This window comes from Ornithorhynchus anatinus, chromosome X1 (assembly GCF_004115215.2).
Source record: "Ornithorhynchus anatinus isolate Pmale09 chromosome X1, mOrnAna1.pri.v4, whole genome shotgun sequence".
NCBI lineage: Eukaryota > Metazoa > Chordata > Mammalia > Monotremata > Ornithorhynchidae > Ornithorhynchus > Ornithorhynchus anatinus.
In genome coordinates, this window is record NC_041749.1 from 82,503,339 (window position 1) to 82,526,261 (window position 22,923).

A 22,923-nucleotide genomic window follows, 5' to 3' on the forward strand; every position below is an offset into this window, starting at 1 on the left:
CAGAAGAGTCACTGATCACACTGGTAGGAGGAGGAAAAGATTCTTGTTCTCAAAGGGTTAGGGTTACGCGCTGCCTCTGCCGAGTTCCTTGGGTGCGACTGACCTCGGCTCTTCTGGGTAGTTTGGACGCCACTTTGCGATTGCGTGAGTTGTTCCACTAATGAAAATTTAGAATCTTTGAGGTGACGATCGGACTAGTACTCGCTACCACACGTTGCTACAGCGAAACGAACTTCCTTCAGGTCTCACCGTCGGACAATGAATGATACGATGAATAAGGTGCCACTAACTGAGTCTTGGGCGCATCCAAGATGCCTCTCTCCTATTCGGTCAAGGAAAAGCTACGTTGGTGATCGCGAGCTGTTTAGTATATTCTACACCTGGACCCTGAAAGGCTATTTAATTTCCCAATCTCAGGTCGTACCATGTCTTTTCTCCTCGTTTCAGCATCACCGCCCACGGGCGCATTTTAATCTTCCCTAAGAATCATCTGATAAGAGAGTGGTATTTCCGCGATGAGTCTGTCCACAACCTAGAGAATCTATTTTTTTCTTTCCCCCTCATTAGTGTTAATCAAGGGGGGGGGGGGGACACAGGCATACATAATTATGGCACAAGAACTTCCGCTTGAGAGGTAAGTTGAGGGTTGTTAGATGCTCACTAATCCCTCTGGGCGGCTTTAGCAGCAGCAGCAGCAGTATTTATTGAGCACCTGCTCTGAGCAGAGCACTGTCCTTGGGCTTAGGAGCAGGCATTAAAAATAAAAGACCAGGCCCCTGCCTTTAAGGAATTTACGATGGAATGGCAGATTAGGAAGGTTTGAGGCAAGTGATGGTCTGACTGCCAACCGTACACACCTGGGAGCCTTCATGCAGAGAAGGAATCGGCACTTATTTCCGCGAGATACCTTTCATCAGGAAACCTTGTTATGCTCGGTGGGGCAACGTCGACTCCGCATCTGGCTAGCTCGCGTGCAACAAGTGTTCTTTTTATTACCGGCCCCTCGCCCTTCGCAGTCCCATAGGGTCGTGATGTTCTCGGAAGCGATTGTTTCTTTAGGCTGTGGTAGGTTTTCGGTCTTGTTCAGTTTGGCCCTGCTAGCCGCGGATCCACCCATCACGGCCCTCTAGCGAACCTGGTCATTTTCGGGGCACCTTTTCCTAGTTCCCTTTCCCGCTGGGGGTTAAGGCTGAATAAAGCGGCTCAGATACCCAGGTGTAACCAAACAATGAGGCAACCTCTTGAGCTATTGAGAGGCTCATGCCTCGGGCCGCCTATTCACATACGGTTTTTGATTAAATTTTCCCCACTGTCAGTGGGATGTGAATTTGAGCCTGTTTTTTTTTTTTTTCCCCGTGGTGGGTTGTGCTGAACAATTCACACCCTCTCCTCCATTTCCACTCCGACCAGTGGCCACGAGGCAGAATATCTATGCGTCCTTATTGATCTCATTTATCACATCCCTCCAAAGACAGCAAAGATACCACCTTTCCAAGAAGTGCTAAGGGGCTAAGGGATTCATCTACTATCCCCGGACAAGTCACTGGCCGAGTATCTGTTGCCGAACTGTACGTGCCAAGGGCTTAGTACAAGTGCCCTGCACATAGTAAGAGCTCAATAAATACTACTGAATGAATGAATGAATGAACTGGCCGCTCTAAAATGCAGTTTTTTCTGGCTCCAGTCCAGAAGCAGCGTGGCTCGGTGGAAAAAGCGCGGGCTTGGGAGCCATGGCTCAGTGGAAAAAGCCCGGGCTTGGGAGCCAGAGGTCACGGGTTCGAATCCCGGCTCTGCTACTTGTCAGGTGTGTGACGGTGGGCAAGTCACTTCGCTTCTCTGGGCCTCAGTTCCCTCCTCTGTAAAATGGGGATTAAGACTGTGAGCCTCGCCCGGGACAACCCGATCACCTTGTATTCCCCCAGCGCATAGAACAGCGTTTTGCACATAGTAAGCACTTAACAAATAGCAATATTTATTTATTTATTTCTCTGGGCCTCAGTTCCCTCATCTGTAAAATGGGGATTAAGACTGAGCCTCGCGGGGGACAACCCGATCACCTCGTATTCCCCCAGCGCTTAGAACAGTGCTCTGCACCTAGTAAGCGCTTAACAAATTCCGACATTAGTATTATTATTATTAGTGAGATTTTTTTGTGTTGCCTTCCCCCCCGACGCCCCCCCCCATTAGATCACTCCGTTTGCAACAGAGGCAGCTATTAATTATCTGCGGCAACAGGCTTTCGGAGTAGGATGGATAACTGAAGCGCACAGATAATAAGCAGCGTGGCTCGGTGGAAAGAGCCCGGGCCGGGGAGCCAGAGGTCATGGGTTCGAATCCCGGCTCTGCCCCTTGGCAGCTGGGTGACTGTGGGCAAGTCACTTAACTTCTCTGTGCCTCAGTTACCTCATCTGTAAAATGAGGATGAAGACTGTGAGCCCCACGTGGGACAACCTGATTCCCCTGTGTCTACCCCAGCGCTTAGAACAGTGCTCGGCACATAGTAAGCGCTTAACAAATGCCAACATTATTATTAACATTATTATTCTCCGGGCCTCGGTGACCTCATCTGAAAAATGGGGGTGAAGAAGACCGTGAGCCTCACGGGGGCCAACCTGATGACCCTGCGTCTACCCCAGCGCTTAGAACAGGGCTCCGCACAGAGTAAGCGCTTAACAAATACCAACGTCATTATTAGTATTCTTAGCTACCCCTCGTGTCAGTGACCGGTTTCAATCTCCTCCCCCTCCACACCTCGTACCCGTTCCCAAGGAGCAAAATCCCCCTTTGACGGTCCGCCAGAAGTACTAACGAGCTGCGAAATGGCCAGAAGGCAGAGGGAGGGGCGGATGAGGGCTGGATAACGAGCAGTCGGCTAGAATGTGTATTGTGACCGCGGACCGCTATTTTTTTCCTGGAGCCCTGTTTGCCATTTGATGGGTTTGTGTCGAATTCCCAACCAGCAGAGGTCACCGCAGATGCTCCCGAACCTACTTTCAGACGCACCTTCGCAGGTATTCCGTTTTCGACCCACTTTTCACTCACTCTTTCGATTCTCTCCGGGGAAGGGGCGCGCCAGAAGGAGGGGAAACGCCTTGCCGGCCCGATTCCGCTCAACCGTTCGCTCGGCGGCAGTGCGGCTCTCATCTAAAAAGCCGGCAGAGGCGTCCTCCGTTGCTTATCCCCTGACTGTCACCGATCTCTCCTTGGGAATTCCGTTCCCGAGCCCCCAGTCCCCGCTGCCCGCTCCCCTCGGATCTCACTTCTCTCCCACCAGGATAAGATCGTCTTCGCCACCTCCTCCCTTTAAAGAACCCGCAGTTAGAGATAATTCGGTGGACTGGCTTCACCACCATCCACGGCTGAGGTCGGGCCCTAGCGCGGTCCTGTTAGTGCTGGGAGAAGTTTATGACTCTGGGGAGATGTCAGGAAGAGTGTGCGGGATGATATTTTAGCGGGAAGGGGGCGGGTGAGGTTTGGGGAGGGGGGGGTCGCGTACCATTTTTAACGGCGGTTTGAACGCCACCGGGTCTGCCTGGATTAAGCGGACACTCCGGGAAAATTCCCTGATGATTCAAATCTTGTCAATTTATTAAGTTCGAGATGGTCACCAAGAAGACTCGGGGTTTTCAGCTTTTTTTTTTCTTTTTGACAAGCACACATACCTCACCATCGTACGGTGGTCGAGCTACAGATCTCAGGAATCCGAGCCATTGTTCAGAACACACCGAACCACATGAGAGAGGAAAATCCCCCCCCAAAAGTAAATAGCATCATCCATTTTAATACGAATCGTTCCGATAGCCATCTAATTGATTTCGGTTTGATTCCGGTGAAGGAGCCCACTTAAACAATCTCCTCAATTCGTTGCACTGAGCTTGAAAGGTGAGTTCACTCTACCATTGTGTGCTGACTGGATCTTTAAACTCACGCACAGTGAAGTAAAAAATCTTTCTCTCTCTCTCTCTCTCTCTCTCTCCCTCCATGCGGACGATAAGCGAGACGACAGAAATATAGGAAGATAAACATTTTTAAAAAGCCCTAATTGGATCAAACATGGCTGACAACAGGAGAAAGGGGGAAAGGAGCCCAGCAAGAACACTGTTCCTAATGTGAAATAATCTGCCGCCTTTAATAAAGAAGATATCTCTGATGTGCCTTTCCGGGTTTCTCTAATCCAGTTGGGCAACAATTCGTTCCTAGCTTCGGTCACCCTACATTTAGGGGTGACTTCGTTCCATCTGCGCACACACTACAGAAAATCGATACTTTCTCCCCCACTCCTCTCCCCCACGCGTTTCTAAAACCTCTCAGAATTAGATTTACCTCTCCCGATACCGTAATCAAATACAATGGCCCTTCGGTCGTAGCCTAAGAGAGACGGAGAAGAGTTGAGGCCATATGTCAGTGGGTTAATCGGATCGCCTCTGATGCCTTTCTCGAAGCCTAAGCATCTTCTCCAGTTTTTCATCTTCCGCGGGAGGCTGGAGGGGAAACGTCTGGGCGCTTTTGTCTCCCTCTGCCTCGCTCAAGGCACGCTTTATGATTTAACTTCATCCTCCACGCCCAAGATAAGCAGTTTCAGCGAGTTTCCCCGCGAGCGGTGTTTCTTGCGCTCGGTGCCTGAAATGCAGCAGAGCAACCATGATGCCCGGGCACAGGGGGAACAAGCGGAGAGCCTCAGCCTATCACACCTATCACGTCCGGACGGGGTGGAAGCACACGATCTGGAGATCCGTGCCCCCCCACCCCCCAATAACCCCCACCTCCCGGCCCCTCTCGGAAAGGAGCCAGCCCTATTTCAACAGCGCCCTGGAAGGCGCCCACGCCCTTCATCATCTGGGGAGGTGGGAGAGGGGTTGTTTTTTTTTTTTCCTGCCCCCCACCCCGGGAAAGTCAAAAGCATTGAGCCGACGGTCTGCTCCAAAATGAATTCATCGCGGTTTGGCCTCCTAACGCCTCCCGCCCCCTTCTCTCTCCCTCCCGGCCACCTATTCGTGGGACCCGCACACCCCAAGCGGGGAAGAGAGAGCCACCCAGGCGAGAAGGAATTCGAGAGGAGGGGGGTGGGGATCGGGCCCCCCGCTGCAGCAGGGGAGCGGAGGGGCGCTGCACCGCCGTGGGGGGCGACTCCCTTCCCAGACACACACACGCACGATCGGAGACCCCCCCCCCCCCCAACCCGGTTCAGCCTCGAGCGAGGGACCCGCTGGCGGCGGCGGGCTCTGCCTTCCCGCGCACCCCAGCTCTGTCCCGGCCCCCCTTCCCCACGCCTCTTAGATCGGCGGGTGGGGGGGCCAAAGGCGAATTTCTAGGCAGGCGGTCCGAGCGCACTTTCCCCTCGTCCCGGGGGAGTCCGCTCGGCTGAAGCCGGAGCCGGGGCGGGGAGGCTCACCTCGCGGACTGGCGGGTGGGGAGGGGAGGCGGACGGGCTGCACCCTCGCCTGGCCGCTCAGCGCCGCGCCGCTCGCTCGGCTCCCATCCTCCGGCTCCGGGGGCGACGGGCTCGGACTCAGCACCCGGAGAGCCGAACAGCTCCGCGGCTCGGCCGGGCGCGCGGAGGCCCCGCCCCCCGGGCGCGGCGCTAGCCTATGGGGCCGCGGGCCGGCTCCGCCTCCCGCCCCCGCCCCCGCCCTCCTGGGCGCCGAACCACAGCTCCCGGCATGCCTGGCTCGGGTCGGGCCCCCGCGCGGCCCTCTGGGAAACGGAGTCCCGCTCGGCGGGGCGCGGCCGGGGCCGGGGCCGAGGGCCCGAAGGCGGGAACGCCATTTCCCAGCAGGCGCCGCGGAGGCGCGGCCTCGCTCGCTCGCTCGGGGAGGAGGCCCGGGGCCGCCCTCCGGCCGGGCCGAGAGAGGGGAGCTGGCCGCCGCCAGGTACTTTTCCGAGGGGCGACGAGCCCCCGGGGGGCCTCCGTCGTCGTCCTCCCCACCCCCCCCCGCCTCTTCTCCCGGGCTTCGGGGGGACCCAGGAGTCCCGTCCTCCCCTCCGCCTGGGGATTTCACCCCAACGAGCCTTTGGGTATTTCCGAATCCTTTTCGGCGTCGGGCTGGGTTCCTGGGGTCGTTCCCCTTCAGCCGTCGTGTTGGTGGTTCGAATCCCGGCTCTGCCCCTCGGCAGCTGTGCGACTGTGGGCGAGTCACTTCGCTTCTCTGGGCCTCAGTTCCCTCATCTGTAAAACGGGGATGAAGACCGTGAGCCTCCCGTGGGACGACCCGGTGACCCGGTATCTCCCCCAGCGCTTAGAACAGTGCTCTGCACAGAGTAAGCGCTAAACAAATACCAACATTATTATCATTATTATTATCCAGCGTGGCTCAGTGGAAAGAGCCCGGGCTTGGGAGGCCGAGGTCACGGGTTCGAATCCCGGCTCTGCCACTCGTCAACTGTGTGACTGAGGGCGAGTCACTTCGCTTCTCGGGGCCTCGGTCACCTCGTCTGGAAAATGGGGAGGAAGGCCGTGAACCTCCCGTGGGACGACCCGATGACCCTGTATCTCCCCCAGCGCTTAGAACAGTGCTCTGCACAGAGTAAGCGCTTAACCGATAGCGACATTATCATCCCTGCCCAGTGACGGGCTCACGGTCTGCTCGGTGTCCGAAAGAGCGGTAGGGGTCAAAGAGAATAATCTCCTTTTGTCAGGGGGCCAGGCGGGTTGGAAAAATAGGCCTTTAGCCCCAGCCTAACGTGTTGCAGCAGGTCCGGCGAGCTGGCAGCGGAGGTACGGGCCTCCGAGGAGAGCGGTCCGACTCCCGCGTCAAGCTGAGCGAAGCGCCGGGGTCGGTGACACCGAAGAGGGAGTGCCAGTAGAGAGACAGAGACGTAAGGTTGTGGAGGTGTCGGCCTCGACGTTACTCTGATTATACATTCGATAGTATTTATTGAGCGCTCACTATGTGCAGAGCACTGTACTGAGCGCTTGGAATGGACAATTCGGCAACAGATAGAGACGATCCCTGCCCATCGACGGGCTCGCGGTCTAATCGGGGACAAAAACAAGACGACTAAATCGCGATGAATAGAATCAAGGGGATGTCCACCTCGTTAACAAAATCAAAAGGGTAATAAAAATATATACAAAGGAGCACAGTGCTGAGGGGAGGGGGAGGAGCAGAGGGAAAGGGGGCTTAGCCGAGGGGAGGTGAAGGGGGGGCAGAGAGGGAGCAGAGGGAAAGGGGGAAGCTCAGTCTGGGAAGGCCTCTTGGAGGAGGTGAGCTCTCAGTAGGGCTTTGAAGAGGGGAAGAGAGTTAGTTTGGCGGAGGTGAGGGAGGGCGTGGCCCTATCGATGTCCGACTCCTCTTCAAGGCTCTAAGCTCCTCGTGGGCAGGGAACGTGTCTGCCAACTCTCTTGTACCCCTCCAAGTTTTTAGTATAGTGCTCTGCACGTGGTAAATACTCAGTAAACACCACTGACGATGATGATATCGCAAAGAATTACCAGAAGGGCGTGAGAGAGGGAGGTTAAGATAGGGATGATGATTAAAATAGATTTACAGTCTTTTGCGCTCGTTGGATAGAAGAAGGAATCCGTGACGGGGAACAAGACGATGTAGGGTGGGGAGGAGAGGGAATGGGAGAGCCGTTTGAGTGCGATGGGAGAACTAGGAAGAAGGTGAAGAAAAGTAGCTGAACCGATCAATCGTAAGGGGCATCTAGGGAAATGGAAGAATTTTGGAACTTTGGCTAAAGCGGGGTGCGTTGATGGGGTCTCCGTGGTCGATATCAGCATCTATGGGGCATCTCCTCCGAGCAATATACTCAAAGTATATTGAGTACACCACGCTACGGTATGGAGCTTCTATTCCTGGCAAACCCCCTCGTTAAAATGACCCCGTCCTATAGTGCTTCTACCCAACCGTTTCTTCTCACACGGCATCGCGTTCTATCCCGATAGACACGTGTCTGAATGAATGAATCTCCCCCGTTCCCTAACGGTGTTCTATACAGAACGCTTAGTGAGGATACGTATTATGAAGGAACTGAGCGAACTAGTTTTCAATCTCCTTTGTCTATTTTTTTTTAACCATTGGGTAATTTGCTAGAAGAGTGGCAAAACTCAGAAACGGTATTCAAATCTAGATCACTGATTGAAATCTTTGATGCGGTATGATGCGTATCCTCGGCCATTTTCAGGCTAATCGTCAGCTCTTAGCACTTTCCTGATTCTGAAACGGGGTTCGTAATCTGTATGTCTTTATGGATGTGTTCTTCCAAAGCGCAGTCATCAGAGTATAGGGTTAGAGGTTTGAGTGATTTGGATGAGGCTCTTTGTCTGTTGAGTTATAAGAGTATCCCAGAGGACTGAGATGCTGGCCTCCAAATTCCTTCTTACGTCCTTGAGCTTCGTTGCCTAAACTCAGTCGAATGAGCCCGGACCTATTTTTACCCCATCGGTCCTGGTGAAAGCCATTACCTTAGCTTCAAGATTCAGAGCAAACTCCCAGTCTGCAGAGCAACTATAGGGCCCAGTTTCCTATATGGGACGTGTGACGAAAATAGGTGACAGCAGCGTACCCGTATAGCTGCTCAACAGGGAAACCCCAAACAAGGAGGGCATCAGAAATGTTTCGAGGACGCAGTGAAGCCAAACCTTAAATGACGGAGTATAACTCTGGGCAGTTGAAAGAAGGCAGCTGAGAACATATCAGCTTGGGGAAAGTGATTAGAAAGGGGATGACTCTTTGAAAGACTTTAGAAGACTGTAACACAAAGATAGAGAAATGAAACTAATATAAGGCACAGAGGGGAACAGTCCAGGAAGGCAAGATTTTTTGTTTTTACACGTAGACACCGTAGAAGGGATAGTCAAACAGGACTCACTGGCCATATTTGTGCACAGTGATGGAGTATCCCCATCAATAGTGACATCTCTGACCCTGAAGGATGGTGGTGTGCAGAACGCTGTACTCAGGACCCGTCTTCTGCCGTCGAGTCGTTTCCGACCCATAGCCGCACCGCGGACGCGTCTCTCCCAGAGCGCCCCGCTCTCCATCTGCCATCGTTCCGGTAGTGGATCCGTAGAATTTTCTTAGTGGAGATACGGAGGTGGTTCACCATCGCCGCCTTCCGCGCGGTAAACTCGCGTCTCCGCCCTCGACTCTGCCGTGCCGCCGCTGCCCAGCACGGGTGAGTCTTGACTTGTAGCAGATTGCCTTCCACGCTAGCCACTGGCCAAGCTAGGAATGGAATGGATAGGCCTCTGTTGGACTCTCCCTCCCATAACCTAGACTGGTAGAGTACTGGAAACTCCCCCGTGCGACCCTGAGGGGGGAAGGGGGTTGGGACTAAAGGGAATTAAAAAGAACAAGACATGGTCTCTCCCCTCAATTGCCATCAACTAGAGGAAGCCAACAGATAGAAAGACAAGGACCAGCAGTTCGTTAAAAGCCCGAAAGTATGGATAACTGGACTGCATACATAAGCAGCTGAGGTGAGTGGCAACACCAGAACGGTGAAGAAGTTATTCTGGGAAGACTTTATGCGGGAGGTGGGTTTATAGGAGAGTTTTGAAGGAAGGGAATGGGTGGGATTTGGGAGAGAAGAGAGGCGAGGACACGCTAAGTGAGGAGAGCCGGGCGTACCACGATGACAGTGGTAAGAGAGTCGTGAGTTGCAGGTGGGGAGGCTTCCTTGGATGGGGTGAAGAATATAAACTGGGCCCAGTTTGAAAGAAAAGAAAGGGGGCCCAACAGGGGGAGGGAAAAAGAGGGGTCTAATAACAGGTGGGTGTGAGGTGGGGACAGGTGTCTTGCCTAGTAGATGAAAGAGGAGAAGCTGCAATCAGAATGGGGAGAGGTAGGGGCCTTTAGCAGGTGGAAATAATTAAGCCGGGGAAAGGAGCTACAAATCATCCGTCCAACGTGCAGTGGAAGCTTAAAAGGCTTATCGGATGCTGGGCTGCATTAGGAAAGGGATTGCAACAAACCATTTTCAACCGTTTAAAAGCATTGTGGCTTAGTGGAGAGAGCCGGGGCCTGGGAGTCATGGGGTCATGGTTTCTAATCCCGGCTCTGCCACTTGTCAGATCTGTGACTTTGGGCAAGTCACTTCTCTGTGCCTCAGTTACCTCCTCTGTAAAAATGGGGATTCAGACTGCGAGCCCCACGTGGGATAACCCGATTACCTCTTATCTACCCCAGTGCTTAGAACGGTGCTTGGCACATAGTAAGGGCTTACCAAATACCATAATTAATGTAATTGTTACGGTAGGTGTGAACGAGTATTGTATGCAGTTACATTTGCTACATCTTAAAGCTGGCCAAGGTGCAGAGAAGTGCAAATAAGATGATTTGGGGGTTGGGTAGGCAAAGGTGATTGGGACTCCGGTCTGGAGTCCAAAGGGGACGTGATTAAAGTTTACAGTGGAGGGTATGGATGGGGCAAACATGGAAGTATTGTTCCTCAAATCCCACAGTAGGATGAAGGTAATAGGTAGAAGCTGGAAGGGAGTAGGTTCAAAATAAAGCTATAGGAAGTATTTCTCCCAGCTGTCGGTGAACGTGGAACTTGTTAAAGTAGGAAGTTGTGCAGACTGGAAAATATCAGTAGGTTCAAGAGGGGCCCGACTATCTTCCTGCAGGAGAAGGTTATCCTGGATCATTAGAGGGAAGCTTAGGCCTGTTGGGTGGTCCATCATTAACCAGGAGGAGAGAGATCAAAAAATCAGCATTACATTTCCTCGATGTAAATCTTAAAAACCAAAGAATTTAGTATTTTGACTTCTTGCAGCAGAAATGCGTGAGTGGTTATCTTTGCTTTTTAAGATTTGGGTCTTTTCAAAGAATTTCACAAGTATAGAAATCGAAAATTTCAGGATTCACGTGGATCAGAGAGCATTAGAATGAACTTGGTTATTCATCGTAGAGGATCTCAGCAGTGCTTAATTTTGCTTGGGAGAGGTGCTGGGGTTCTAGCTGCTCCAACTGCTCTCATTTGCCTCCGCTTTCGGGGTGGAGGGAGGGCAGGGAAGGCCAGGTGGGATAAATTAATCCTTGGATCGCAGGGCATTTCAAGAATATATGCGCTAGTTACTTGATTCTCTCCGAAACTCTTCTGGTGAAGAAAGCAGCTGCCTCACCCTGGGTATTACTGCCACCGAACAGCGAGGGAGTTGAAGTGAAAAATTACGCCTCCCCGAAAGGGCACAATTTCAAAACAACATTAGAGCAGAGAATCCCCCCCTCCCCGCCGCCGTAAAAAGGGTAATGATCTAGGTTTTCCAATTATCAGAAAGCCACCACTTCTAACAATAGTTAACCGAAAATAATAAAAAAAAAGAAATAGAAAGATGTACCCAGTTGTAGTTTTACCGATTCCAGTAGGAAAGATTAAATTAAGCCTCATTAGAGTTATAGCTTGAAGCACAAGTCTCAGCTAGAAAATGTTTTTTAAAATTAAACTTAAATGACTTTAGCATATTTTGCCTATCTAATTCTTAAATGATCAGTTTTCCTTAACATAGAATATAATATAAATGAAACTGTGTAGAATTTTTTAAATGTTGAGTTTAATTGCTCACTGGCTTGCTGTAATTCTGAAATGCATTTAGCTGCTTTTCAGTATCCTTGAAAGAAATGGCTTGGATTTTATTCTTTTTCAAGTCACCATGCCTCCTTATTCACACAGACTACCCAGGTGGTTTAAATATCTATTATGTGAAATTTCTATAGGGAAAGTCGAATTGGGCCATGAAAATACCGTATGAGTAATGTTTAAAGTGAGGTAGTCAGGCACCGAGATTTAGGTTTTTTTGGTGTTTTTTTAAACAGTGGATCTGTTTTGCTATTAATATTGTATGACGGGAAAATTTCTGTAAATGGCATACGATAGAAACCGAAAATATTTATTTCAAAATCTTCTTTGTAGTTACTGGCAAAGAAAAATTGGAAAACCAAATTCACTCTCTCCCATTAATCTGGCCAAAATAATTTGAAAATATTTTTGGCTCTGTAGCATGTTTATTTATCTCTAGGATCTTGGAACAGACGGTCTTTACATATTAATGCAGGTCTCCCTTGCTTTGCGTGATTTCTCTCTGCATCGATTCAGACTTACACTAATCCCTTTTTTGACGGTAGAAATTTTCAGTGAACGGGGTGGTTCACAAGTGCACAATTGCTGCCCTGGATTTTAGCTGGCCTGACCCTACTTTAAACTTAACTCACTGGTTGTCCTTAGGTGCAAGAAAAACTGTGGATATTTGTCCCTGAGGTTTTAAGGAAGCAGCAGCGTTCTGTTACAGTGGGCTTCTCTTTTCTTTACAATTGTTTACCTATTTAGCATAAGGATATCTTTGTCCTTTTTCCCTCTCTTTACCACTTAATTTCTCTTCTTCCCCTTTCATATTCCTTGATGCTTGATTCGCGAAACTTTTCTGTGCTCATGCCTGTGTTTGTGCACGCTCAAACTGGTCAACGCTCAAGTTGCTTTGGGGAGAAGGGTGTTGCGGGGTTGTCTGGACCCCTTTGTGGTCAACCCGCAGAGCTCAAGAGCACCAGCTCTAACCGGAGTCCATCCAAACCCTCCCAAGCTCCTCCAGGTGGTCCCCAACCACAGCTGAGCCCCCGCTTTGGTCCTCACGGCAGAGAGGTAAGAAGCAAGAGACTGCTCCCCTCCCCCCAGCCTCACTTCGCTGTTCAACCCTTGTCCTCTCTGACCTTATGCACCGGCGCTTCCTGCCTCTCTGTGAACTCAGCTGCCCTCCCACCCTTGTTTGTTGGTTTTTTGTTGGTATTTGGGTAAGACCCGTGGGCTCTGACTCGCTTCCCTGGCCCCTGATGGGGGAGGGAAGGGCAGGGTCACTGCGACTGAAAACACTGGCCTCCCAGATTAGAGAAGCAGCGTGGCTCAGTGGCAAGACCCCGGGCTTAGGAGTCAGAGGTCATGGGTTCGAATCCCGCCTCTGCCACTCGGCAGCTGCGTGACTGTGGGCAGGTCACTCGACTTCTCTGTGCCTCAGTTACCTCATCTGTAAAATGGGGATGAAGACTGTGAGCCTCACGTGGGACAATCTGATGACCCTGTATCTCCCCCAGCGCTTAGAACAGTGCTCTGCACATAGTAAGCGCTTAACAAACGCCAACATTATTGTTATTATTATTATGGAGCTGGGTGCGGTGGGGGAAGGGCAGAGCGGCGGGCCCTCTTCTCGGGTTTCGGGCCATCTGATTGGTTCCTAATGTGACCCGATGTCTCACGTGAGATGGAATGGTCCTGAATGTCGGAGTTCCGTACCACCACCCAAAAAGCCGAAGAAGAGATTCGCAGGGTCCTGTCTTCAGCTGGAGCGAAGGACCGGGAAAATGGCAAAGGTTGCAGGGCGGAGGAAGACGGGCCCACCCAACTTCCTCCTCTTCCTGGGTGGGTCACGACTGTTGCTGCTAACACTAGGGTGACCTCAGCTATTTTAGCCCACCCTGGGGCTTCGCACGATGGGTGTGGCCAGGACTGGCACGTTTCGGACCATGCCAGAAACTTCCTCTCGCACACTGCTCTAGGTCGGACGAGACTGTCCCCGGCAGGAGCTGGGCGGCTAGTATTGCTGACATCCAGGCGGCAGTGGCCGCTATGTTGCTGGCAGTGGCTCTGGCTAACCCGGGCTCCCCTTGGCCAGGTCCCCCCCGCCCGAGACCTCCGAAACTTGGGGGAAAGGGTGGTGGAGGTGGGGGATCGGAACCTTCTCCATGACGCTTCTTTCTCTCCCTTTCCTTCCCCCGACTACCCCTTCCCCTTCCACCTTCCACCTTGCCAGTCTGCCTTTGTTCCCCTCGTTCAACCTCCGATGACCAAAATTCTGGTCACCCTATCTGTCCCACAGATAAATGGGTCAGTTCCCTTTTAGTAGCCCCTTCCTCCTCCTACTGCTAGGGTGAGGCGGCATAAGCGTGGGCGGTTCCAGTTCGGAAGAACTGGATAAACCACCCTTCTGGTGGCCCTGCCGGCCATCCCGTTTCTCCGAAGATATCAGGAGCCGGGGTGTGAATCCCTGGTGGGGCCCAGCGGCTGGAAAGAAAGGGAGAGCCAGCTCCAGCAGAGAACCGAGATGAGGATAGACCGACTCTGTTTGGCGGGCACGGGTCCCGACTGGCTGCAGACAAGACAGACCGATTCAAAAGGCACAGCCAGCGGGCAAACCGAAATGATCGAAAAAGCTGAGTCGGGAGAGGATCTTGAGTGCAGAGGAACCAACGAAACGGGCCAGCATCGGGAAAGCTTTCCCCGAAGGATCACTGTCTTCCGAAACAGCGGCCCTGTTAGGTGGTTTAGCAGAGGCACGCCTGTGTTGTGTTCCTCGGGCAAAGCAGAATAAGCAGAGGGGTCAGGCACAGGAGAGGACCTCAACAATCTGGCCTAGAAAGCAGAAATTTAGAGCAGAAGAACTCTTGCCGCTTGTTGGATGTTACCCTATGGTGTACGTGCTAGGTCCGGTTGCTTGACTGGAGGAATTTCCCAGTTCTGTCCTATCCCCCTGTTCAAGTTCCCGCTATCATTCACTCATCCTCATCTTTCCCAGCTCTAAGACGGAAGGTGAAAGAGCCGTGCTGACTATCCCATCACCTCTTTATGCTCCATTTCTGGGGCCATCCTAGCCAGAATCTTTCTGGACCAACTCTTGAAGAATTAACTGGGAACTTCCAAAATCGCGGTGTGACTTAGCCAGGTAGTGTGGCAGAGCGAACGGGATCTTTGCCACATATCTGATACGGGAAGATCGCAAGGAACGGCACCAAGATCTCTATACTGTCTTGTTAATCGAAAAGAAGTAGGCGACTCCCGTCGGGCGTGGTTCGGGAAATTACCAAATAGGTTTGGCGCTCTTAAATTCGTCATGATACGGAGTTCACCCGACGATCTGAATAGTTGTCAGAGTTGAGACCGCCCTCTCTGTTCTGCTGCCAGTTGGAAAAGTCAAGATCGTATGGTGGGCACAGCCCTCTTCAACTCGTTCGGCGCAACCGTGCCGGCGAGTTTAAAGACCCCGTCGGAATATGCTTCCGATCTTCGGGCAGACTTTTCCATCTCGATGGGCTAAGAGCATCATCTTAAGTTTTAGACAGTCAAGTATTGCATACTGTTGATTGGGGCTCAGAGACGCACACACACACCAGAAGTTAATGCGTTGTTATGGGCCGCCAGTTAGCTTGAAGAAAACCAAGGTGACGTACTAGCCTGCGCCTTAGAAATCCTACATGCAGAGTAGAATTGACTGCTGTAATGGAATTCTGCTACCTGTTTTTCTTTTTTTATGGTGCTTGTTAAATGCTGACTATGGGCCAGGCACTACACTAAGCTCTGGGGTCTTGTCTTACGCCGTCGAGTGGTTTCCGACCCGTAGCGACACCACGGACGCGTCTCTCCCAGAACGCCCCGCCCTCCACCTGCGATCCTTCTGGTGGCGTGTCTGTAGGGTTTTCTTGGTAAAAATAGGGAAGTGGTTTACCATCTCCACCTTCCGCTCAGTAAACCTGAGTCTCCATCCCCGACTCTCTCCCGTGCCGTCGCTGCCCAGCATGGGTGAGTTTTGTAGATGCGAGCCAATCAAGGTGGACACAGTCCATGTCCCACGTGGGGCTCACAGCCTTAATTCCCATTTGACCGACGAGGGAACTGCGGCACGGAAAATTGAAGTGATTCGCCCAAGTTCTCACAGCAGATAAGTGGAAGAGCTGGGAGTCCTTCCGTCTCCCAGGCCCATATACTCTATGCCCACATTAGGCCTTGCCGCTTCTTATCTAGGCAGCGTGCTGTCTAGTGGCGGGAAGAGCCCAGGACTGTCAGTGTGGAGTCCCCAGGTGTTTGGCCTGGCTCTGTCACTTGCCTGCTGTGACTTTTCGGGCGAGTCTCTTAACTTCTCGGTGCCTCAGTTTCTCCTTCTGTAAAATGGATTAAAATATTTGTTCTCCCTCCATCTTAGACTTGTGAGCCCCACGTGGGGCAGGGACTGAGTCTAATCTGCATATGTTGCATCTACTCCAGCACCTAGCACATAGTGAACACCTTAGTATATCACTTATTATAGACAAGGAAATAGAAAGCCAATTTATGAAGATTGAGAAATTCTTTAGGAGACTGAGTAGTGACAGGGTAAACGTCAAACCGAACAGGCCACCTACGGAGCGTAGAAAAGCTGAAAAATGACACATTGGACCTCAGCGTGGCTCAGTGGAAAGAGCACGGGCTTGGGAGTCCGAGGTCATGAGTTCGAATCCCGCTCTGCCACTTGTCAGCTGTGTGACTGTGGGCAAGTCACTTAACTTCTCTGTGCCTCAGTTACCTCATCTGTAAAATGGGGATTAACTGTGAGCCTCACGTGGGACAACCTGATTACCCTGTATCTACCCCAGCGCTTAGAACAGTGCCGGGCACATAGTAAGCGCTTAACAAATACCAACATAATAAATCTTGACTAGGTATTTTTTCACAGCATCGCAACCTTGTACATCCCTCCTTATTGGACTCAGGAATCCCCCCGATCGATAGCGGCTGCTTGAGGTTACTAGCTCTTCTGTTCATCCCTCCCCGTTCCTGTCATGCTGGATTTCAGAGACTGTCCAGAGGCCACCCGGGTGAGAGTGGGGAAGGAGTGGAAAAGCTAGCCATCAGAGGTAGGTAGGGGGTTCGGATTTGAGGTGAGGCGAGTGAAACGGGGTTCAGATACATTAATGTTGTCAACGTGCCACACTCCCTCCTGCTGTTGTGAGCTCGCTGCTCAATGTTCAGTTTACCCTTTGCGGATTCAGGCTCAGCCTGGAATTTATGGGAGAATTCTCTTCAAAAGAATACACCTGGCCGCCGCAGATCCCCTTCTCCACACCTTATCTCACCTTGGCTTCACGGACTCCGTCCTCTCTGGTTCTCCTCTTATCTCTCTGGCCGGTCATTCTCGGTCTCCTTCGCGGGGTCCTCCTTCCCCTCCCATCCTCTAACTGTTGGGGTTCCTCAAGGGTCAGTTCTTGGCCCTCTTCTGTTCTCCATTTACACTCACTCCCTCAGTGAACTCATCCGCTCTCACGGCTTCAACTATCACCTCTATGCAGATGACACAGATCTACATCTCCGCCCCTGTCCTCTTCCCCCTCCCTTCAGGCTTGTATCTCCTCCTGCCTCCAGGACGTCTCTACCTGGATGTCTGCCCGCCACCTAAAACTCAACATGGCCAGAACTGAGCTCTTTATCTTCCCTCCCAAGCCCTGTCCTCTTCCTGACTTCCCTATCACTGTGGATGGTACGACCATCCTTCCTGTCTCTCAAGCCCGCAACCTTGGTGTCATCCTTGACTCAGCTCTCTCGTTCACCCCACACATCCGATCCGTCACCAAGACCTGCTGGTCTCACCTTTATAATATCGCCAAGATCTGCCCTTTCTTCTCCACCCAAACGGCTATCTTACTGGCACAGGCTCTCATTCATTCAATAGTATTTATTGAGCGCTTACTATGTGCAGAGCACTGTACTAAGCGCTTGGGATGAACAAGTCGGCAACAGATAGAGACAGTCCCTGCCGTTTGACAGGCTTACTCTCGTAACATCCCGCCTGGATTATCGTGTCAGCCTTCTCTCTGATCTCCCTTCCTCCTCTCTCTCCCTGCTCCAGTCTATTCTTCACTCCGCTGCCCGGCTCATCTTCCCGCAGAAATGCTCTGGGCATGTCACTCCCCTTCTTAAAAACCTCCAGTGGCTGCCTATCAACCTCCGCACGAAACAAAACCTTCTCACTCTAGGCTTCAAGGTTCTCCATCACCTTGCCCCTTCCTACCTCTCCTCCCTTCTCTCTTTCCACTGCCCAACCTGCACGCTCCACTCCTCTGCCGCCCACCTCACCGTCCCCCGTTCTTGCCTATCCTGCCGTCGACCCCTGGGCCACGTCCTCCTGCGGTCCTGGAACGCCCTCCCTCCTCACCTCCGCCAAACTAACTCTCTTCCCCTCTTCAAAACCCTACTTAAAGCTCACCTCCTGCAAGAGGTCTTCCCAGACTGAGCTCCCCTTTTCCCTCTGCTCCCTCTGCTCCTCCTCTACCCTCCCCTTCACCTCTCCTCAGCTAAGCCCTCTTTTCCCCCCTTTCCCTCTGCTTCTCCCCCCTCCCTTCCCCTCCCCTCAGCACTGTACTCGTCCGCTCAACTGTATATATTTTCATGACCCTATTTATTTTGTTAATGAGATGTTCATCCCCTTGATTCTATTTATTGCTATTGTTTTTGTCTGTCCGTCTCCCCCGATTAGACTGTAAGCCCGTCAAAGGGTAGGGATTGTCTCTATCTGTTACCGATTTGTACATTCCAAGCGCTTAGTACAGTGCTCTGCACATAGTAAGCGCTCAATAAATACTATTGAATGAATGAATGAATGAATGAATATTGCCACTGCTTCAACCTCAGTTCCCTTGGCTATAGATGATGTTTGCCACCGTGCTGTATCCGAATTCTGTTGGCATGTTTATAAAGTATTCGACTAGCAGGCTCAAGGAAGTGTAACTTAGCATATTATTAATAATGGGAATGTCAAGCATGTTTTTTTTTGGTCAAACTAAGGGTCCTGTCACTTGTCAAGTGGAAATTGATTTCATCAAAATATAAAATATGCAGTGTATTAGCCGTGGAGGGTATCTGATTGCAAAAGTAAATTATTTAATTAGTCTCAAACTAATTAGCTAGAATTACTTTGAAGCAATAATGGAGATTTATTTGACACTTTTTAGCAAAATTCTGACTTGGGGGCGTCTGAGTGGGTTGGATGGGAGGAGGTGGGGGATAGTCTGTTTCTGTGCTTTAAACCACATCCAAGTGGATTTCTGCTAAATGCAGTTTTATCTTCATTAAAATAAACCGTTCTTGCACACTAGACAGTAATGTTGTCTAGAAGGTCGTGATTGGGGGGGGGGGGGAATGAATACTATTAAAAAATCCACCCCACCAGGCCATGAGTATCTTAATTAAGAATGAAAATCCCCAAAGCCTTCAAAACCCTTGAAGTCTGAAAGATTTTTCAAGTAGACTCTATGTTTTGGTTAGTCTCAGCTGTCAAACGGTCAAGATATATACATCCAAAATTTAGCTACTTAGCATTTTCTCCCAAAGTACCATTCACTAGGACCTTGCGTATTACTGCCATTGATCAGCTCATGCTCCGGGATTTCCCAATTTTAGGGGCTGTCACTTTCTGAGATTCCAGAGGAAATGGCAGGAAAGCTTTGGAAGGTTTCCATAATATTGGTTTCAAGGTGTACTTTAGATGGAGAGGATGGTTCTTAGCAGCTCTCTCTTCATCTGCCCTTCTTGGTTTGACCAGGCTCCAGCAGTTTGGGAGTGGCTATTTTGCAAGGCTGATTTATATCGATCTCTCAGTGCATTAGACAATGTCAGGACCAATGGGTCTGATCCTCTACTGACTTGTTCTGGGTTTTTGATGAGTTGCTTAACCTCTCTCGCTTCAGCTTCCCCCTGTACCATTGAGTTGAGGCCTGAAGCTTAAAATCTTTTAGATCCCCTTCTGTAAATGCAAAGAATCCTTACTGCTTAGTTGCTTGAATCCTCCCCAGCGCTTAGTACAGTGCCTGGCACGTGGTAAGCGCTTAAGTACTGTAGTTATTATTGATTATTATTATTGTTGTTAATTTCTCTTAGTAGAGAGCTCATGTGCGGAGTAGAGTGTTTGGAAAATATTATCAGTACCTTGAATAAAATGTGCCTTTCGATTCTGAAGTGTGGTGGCTCATCTTTCCTTCCTTCTGAAGGTGCCTGGCCACACCTCCACAGATCTAAAAAGAAAACCCAAAAGAAGAATTTAGATGAACCGATATCTAGGAGGTGACCTCCTATCATTGGATTGTCATTCATTCATTCAATAGTATTTATTGAGCGCTTACTATGTGCAGAGCACTGTACTAAGCGCTTGGAATGTACAAATCAGTAACAGATAGTGACAGTCCCTGCCCTTTGACGGGCTTACAGTCTAATCGCGGGAGACGGACAGACAAGAACAGTAGCAATAAATAGAATCAAGGGAAGAACAACTCATTAAAACAATAGCAAATAAATAGAATCAAGGTGATGTACATCTCGTTAACAAAATAAATAGGGTAATGAAGATATATACAGTTGAGCGGACGAGTATGGTGCTGAGGGGATGGGAAGGGAGAGGGGGAGGAGCAGAGGGAAAGGGGGGAGATGAGGGCTTAGCTGTGGAGAGGCGAAGAGGAGGGGGGTGGGGTAGAGGGAGCAGAGGGAAAAGGGGAGCTCAGTCTGGGAAGGCCTCTTGGAGGAGGTGAACTTTAAGCAGCAGGAAGACTTTACGGCTTCACCACCCTGCCATATGGTAGGGTTTCAGAGGCTTCGCTGACAGAAAGAATGACGGCATCAGCCCCCGGGGGAAAAGGTGACATTCTTTTCTTGTTCATGTGGTTGAAAGTCACTGAAAGACCTCTGGAGATGTTTCCCAGAATCGAAATCTCATAGTTTGTCTCGAAATCAAGGTAACGTCAGTTTCACATTTCCTGTGAGCCCACCATTGGGCAGGGACTGTCTCTGCCTGTTGTCGAATTGTACATTCCAAGCGCTTAGTCCAGTGCTCTGCACCTAGTAAGCGCTCAATAAATACCGTCGAATGAATGAATGAAAAGGACTAATTGTTGCAGAGCTCAGTCGTTGCAGCCGTGGCGTTGATTGAGTGCCCACGGAATGGAATGCCCTGTGCTGCGTGCTTGGGCAGTCAATCGATCGGTTGTATTGATTAATAATAATAATAATAATAATAATGTTGGTATTTGTTAAGCGCTTACTATGTGCCAAGTACTCTTCTAAGCGCTGGGGTAGATACAAGGTAATCAGGTTGTCCCACGTAGGGCTCACAGTCTCCATCCCCATTTTACAGATGAGGTGACTGAGGCACAGAGAAGTGAAGTGACTTGCCCATGCTCACGCAGCTGACAAGCGGCCGAGCAGGGATTAGAACCCATGACCTCTGACTCCCAAGCCCGGGCTCTTTCCACTGAGCCACGCTGCTTTTGCAGAACACTGTACTAAGTGCCTGGGAGAGTACAGTACAGCAGAATTAGCAGACATATTCCCCGACCGTAACGAGTTTACAGTCTAGAGGGGAAGAACAGAAGCACAAGACATGGTCCCTGCCCACAGGGGCTGTAGTGGCAAGAGCACGGGCTGGGGAGTCAGAGGACATGGGTTCTAATCCTGACTCCGCCACTTGTCTGCTGTGTGACCTTGGGGCAAGCTACTTCTCTGTGCCTCAGTTGCCTCATCTGTAAAATGGGGAATGAAACTGTGAGTCCCCTGCGGGACAACCTGATTGCCTTGTATCTACCCCAGCGTTTCGAATGGGGCTCGGCACATAATAAGCGCTCAACAAATGCCATGATTATCATTACCACTCCGAAGGGAAACAAGACGTAGAACCGTTCCTGAGCCGTGGAATCGGAACAGATGATCGAATATCCACATGTTTGCAAGTTCCGAGGATAGGCAAAGATAAATTCATAAGTGGAAGAGATGACTAAAGGGCTGATGTGATTCAGGATCCTGATGATTATTTGGGGGAAGGTTTTTGAAGGAGGTGGGATTTTATGAGGACTTTGAGAGGCGGGGGACAGTTGAGGCTGGGGGAACTTGGGGGGCAGGGTGTTCCAAGCTCTCGGGGCGACAGAAGCAAGGGATCAGAGGCGAGTGAGGTGAGAAGAGGGCATGGCCGGGGGGTCGGTTTGAGAGGAGTGAAGAATGTGAGCAGGGATGTGGGCGAGGAGAGCCGATAAGTAAGGCGCAGAGAGCCTGCACCGACTCAGTTTCCTTATTTCTGTTTCCCTTGCCCTGAAAGGTTTAGGTCCCAGGACCATCTGCTTCCTGGTGGATGTTGGGGAGTGAAGGAGAGGAAAGCCAACTGAAGTTCACTGCAGACAAGAAAGAGGTAACGCTTAAGTAGGGGAAGTTCGCCTTACCCGACTTGCAGGCCTGTTTATCCACCCGGCGTTTGCCCAGAGCCAACCTTAGTAACCTTAGCCATAAGGGAGACCCCACTAGGACTGACCCAAACCGTAATACCTCCCCGCCCTCCTCCCCCCCTTTCAATCTAAAAATAGTCCTGGGGAAGGAAGGGTACACACGTGGAACTAGGGGCATTTAGCAATGATGATGATGATATTTATTAAGCACTGACTATGTGCAAAGCACTGTTCTAAGCGCTGGGTGGGATACAAGGTGATCCCCCGTGGGGGTCACAGTCTTAATCCCCATTTTACCGATGAGGGAACGGAGGCACAGAGAAGTTAAGTGACTTGCCCACGGTCACCCAGCTGACAAGCGGCAGAGCCGGGATTAGAATCCAAGACCTCTGACTCCCAAGCCCGGGCTCTTTCCACTGAGCCACGCGTTTGTGCCCATGGTCCCCTCTGGGGCGTTTAGTTTTCCTCGTCCTCTGAGATTTATGTCTTGAAACGACACTTGCCTGCTGTGTGACTTTGGACAAGTCGCGCTCTTTTGCGCCTCAGTTTCCTCATCGGCGACATGGGGATTAAATTACTTGTTCTGCCTTCCACGTGATCCTGTCGCCATGTGGAGCGGGGACTGGGTCTGATCAATTTAGCAACCCCAGGGTTTAGTGCAGCTAAACCCTCTTCTCCCCCCTTTCCCTCTCCTCCTCCCCCCTCCCATCCCACCCCCTCAGCACTGTACTCGTCCGCTCAACTGTATATATTTTCATCACCCTATTTATTTTGTTTATTTTGTTTAATGAGATGTACATTACCCTGATTCTATTTATTTATTTATTTATTATTGCCATTGTTTTTATGAGATGTTCTTCCCCTTGACTCTATTTATTGCCATTGTTCTTGTCTGCCTGTCTCCCCGATTAGACTGTAAGCCCGTCAAAGGGGAGGGACTGTCTCTATCTGTTGCCGACTTGTACATTCCAAGCGCTTAGTACAG

At 50.9% G+C, this 22,923-nt stretch overlaps 1 protein-coding gene and 2 long non-coding RNA genes across 8 annotated transcripts in view; 2 read left to right on the forward strand and 1 right to left on the reverse strand.

Moving 5' to 3' along the window:
• Window positions 1-5,541, reverse strand: part of LOC114806438 — an 82,601-nt gene extending 77,060 nt beyond the window's left edge. Inside the window, exon 1 of the long non-coding RNA XR_003754473.1 lies at window positions 5,393-5,541. This is a non-coding gene — a long non-coding RNA (uncharacterized LOC114806438). The remainder of the gene's footprint in view (window positions 1-5,392) is intronic.
• Window positions 2,800-4,150, forward strand: LOC120638028. Its single transcript, XR_005659481.1, has 2 exons — window positions 2,800-3,011; window positions 3,996-4,150. It is a non-coding gene; the product is annotated as an uncharacterized LOC120638028 (long non-coding RNA).
• A 276-nt stretch (window positions 5,542-5,817) lies between the features above and the next one.
• OSGIN1 (oxidative stress induced growth inhibitor 1) overlaps window positions 5,818-22,923 on the forward strand; it is a 335,667-nt gene continuing 318,561 nt past the window's right edge. For 5 of the 6 annotated variants that reach the window (XM_039910211.1, XM_039910212.1, XM_039910209.1 and 2 more), the window contains exons 1-2: window positions 5,818-5,870; window positions 21,815-21,904. The gene's annotated coding sequence lies outside the window, so the exon portion shown is untranslated. Of the gene's footprint in view, window positions 5,871-9,343; window positions 9,425-21,814; window positions 21,905-22,923 lie in introns of those variants that run through there. The other variant, XM_039910210.1, reaches the window with a different exon arrangement.